Consider the following 2,558-nt stretch of genomic DNA (forward strand, 5'->3'; position numbering starts at 1 on the left):
TATTAGCCAAGGACTAGGTCAGAACTACCGTTCAGCAGAAGTCCCAGAATAATACCCCAGACATCATAGAGTATTAACACCTAGTATATCAGAATACGAGACCTTTCAAACGAGATTTCAGGGGTTACCTATATATCCAAATAGTGTTCCCCACGAATTTTACAAGTTTGAAATTTTAGGTTTATATCCCGAATAAATCTACTAAATGTATAAAAACCTATCGTCACATCATCAGTGAGACCGTTTATCACATTTGACATTACATTTCTTTAGCGTGCTGTGATAGTCCAACTGATTTACTATCATTTCCTCTTGTTTCGCAACAAAACTCATTTTTACAATTTTTCAATGTTTTTGACATTTTCAAATTTTCTAATTTTTAAAATTTTTCTCCCCCTAAAATCAAAATATGTTTCAATTTTGATTTTCTGGGAAAATTTGAAAACAAACTGTACAAGAACGTGACAAACTGATATCAAATCGCTTCAATTCGCCATCCATTTGGCGTAAACAATCAGAACTCCCCCTGACAACAAACTATTTTCCCATTATGATTTCAAAACACTTAAGTTTGTTTTAATCAAAATGGTTTTTCCGGAAAATTAGTTTTGTGTGTCATTCATAAACTCGGGGTTTCATCATTTTGTTTTTCAAAATACCACTTGTAGGAAAGATGAATCAAGTACAACTTAATGTCCCTGATTTATCATTTGAAAGACGAAAAATCACCAGGGTGAAATTTCTCAAGAAATGTGCCGATTCATGTTCCACGCTTACCAACCTGGGAACTCCGGCAAGTCAGGGTTTTTCATTTGAAAAGATTCACCCAAGCCTGACCAGCCTTGGGTGATTTCGAATTCTTATTCAACAACGGTGGAAAATTTGCATCATCCATTGTTAAACTAGAACTCTCCTTTTTTACCTCAACCAATGGCTCCTCTGGCTTTGACAAACCAGAATCATTGCTTGCAGGTGGCTTGTCTGACTTTGACACATCAGATTCATCGCCGACCATTTTCTTCTTTCTCTTTTCCTCTTTCTGTTCTGTCCTCAGATTTGTATCTGATGAATTCGTCTTGCTAGACTTTTCAATCAAAGGAGTCGATTCATCAGAACTCTTATTTTTCCCAACGGATGAACCCGAGGACAAAATCCTTTCGAGATACTCTCTCGCCTTCTTCCTCTTCTTCCTCAGTCTGTCTTTCTGCCCCTGTGAAAGTTTAACTTTCTTTTCCTGAATTGACCGTTCTTGAACTTTAGGTTTCAGAACCTTCTGTTCCTGGGGCTTGACTTTGACTGGAATCTTTGCCGATTTCTGAGAATTAGCCCTCAATCTTTCATTTGATCTCCTTGGGCAATCTCGGGCAACGTGACCTTTGATGTTGCAGTTAAAGCACCTCCTGGTCTCATAACTCCAATACTGGCAGTTAACAGCGATGTGTCCGTGATATCCGCAGCTGTAACACACTCTGTTATCGTACCAATCACCATTTTGAGTCCAAACGCTCAGGTCAAAGCATTGTTTGGCTTGGTGATATTCCTTTCTCAAATTTGCTGAATTTGGCTTTGAAGCACTGTGGTACGACCTGCACCACTTATTACCAACATTTTTTGAGTTTTCATTTTTTACTTTTTGTAATTTTTCATTACGATTGGATGCTCGATCTGATGAACTTTTATTAACTTTTTGTTTCTGTTCCACTTTCTTCTTCAAAGGTTTTTGCTTAGAGCATTCTCCCTTTTCAGTCGATTGCAGAACACTTTTCTGAAATTTTTCTTTTGATTTCAAAAATAATTTTTGTTTTTCAGATTTTTTATTTTCAACATCAGATTTCACACCACAATCTTTAACTTTGACATTATCAAAGTTTGTGACATTGTCACTTATTGGAACAGAATTGATCGGTTTTGGACAGGGGATATTCAAACACTCAGAGGATGTCACAAAACCTTTCAATTTCTTTTCAAGTTCCTCAATTTTGTTCCTCGAATCCTCAGCTTCACTTTCAAGCCGAGATATTCTCCCAAAATGAGTCTTGATTGTTTCTTCATTCTCATGCTTCAAATTTTCAAGAACAGATTTTTCATTTTTCAAAACTTTTATCTGTTCCTGAAATTTTGATTCATTCGCTTTCAGATTCTTGTTTTCAAGCTTAATCCAGAAATCCAAATCTTCTGAAGATTTCTGTTTACTTTCAAGCTCTTTTTCCAACTCTTTGATTTTCTTTTGAGCACGTTCACCTTCTTTTTCCAAATTTATAATTTTCTGAAGATGAGAATTGATCAATTTTTGCTTCTCAATGTTATTTTGACTAAAAACATTTCTCTCATCTTCAAGAATTTTCATTTGGTTTTGAAATTCTTTTTCACTTCTTGATTTTTCCATTTCAAAATCCTTAATTTTTCCTTCAAAAACTTTTGCTTTTTCTTTCAACTTTTTGTTTTCAAATGTCAAACTGTTCATGTTACTTAATAGTTTGTCATTTTCAGCTTTCAACTTCTCACAATTTTCCTTCAAAATAAAAATCTGCTTTTCATCAGTTTGTTTTTCTTCTTTC

The sequence above is a fragment of the Helianthus annuus genome, chromosome 15 (assembly GCF_002127325.2).
Source record: "Helianthus annuus cultivar XRQ/B chromosome 15, HanXRQr2.0-SUNRISE, whole genome shotgun sequence".
NCBI classification, from domain to species: domain Eukaryota; kingdom Viridiplantae; phylum Streptophyta; class Magnoliopsida; order Asterales; family Asteraceae; genus Helianthus; species Helianthus annuus.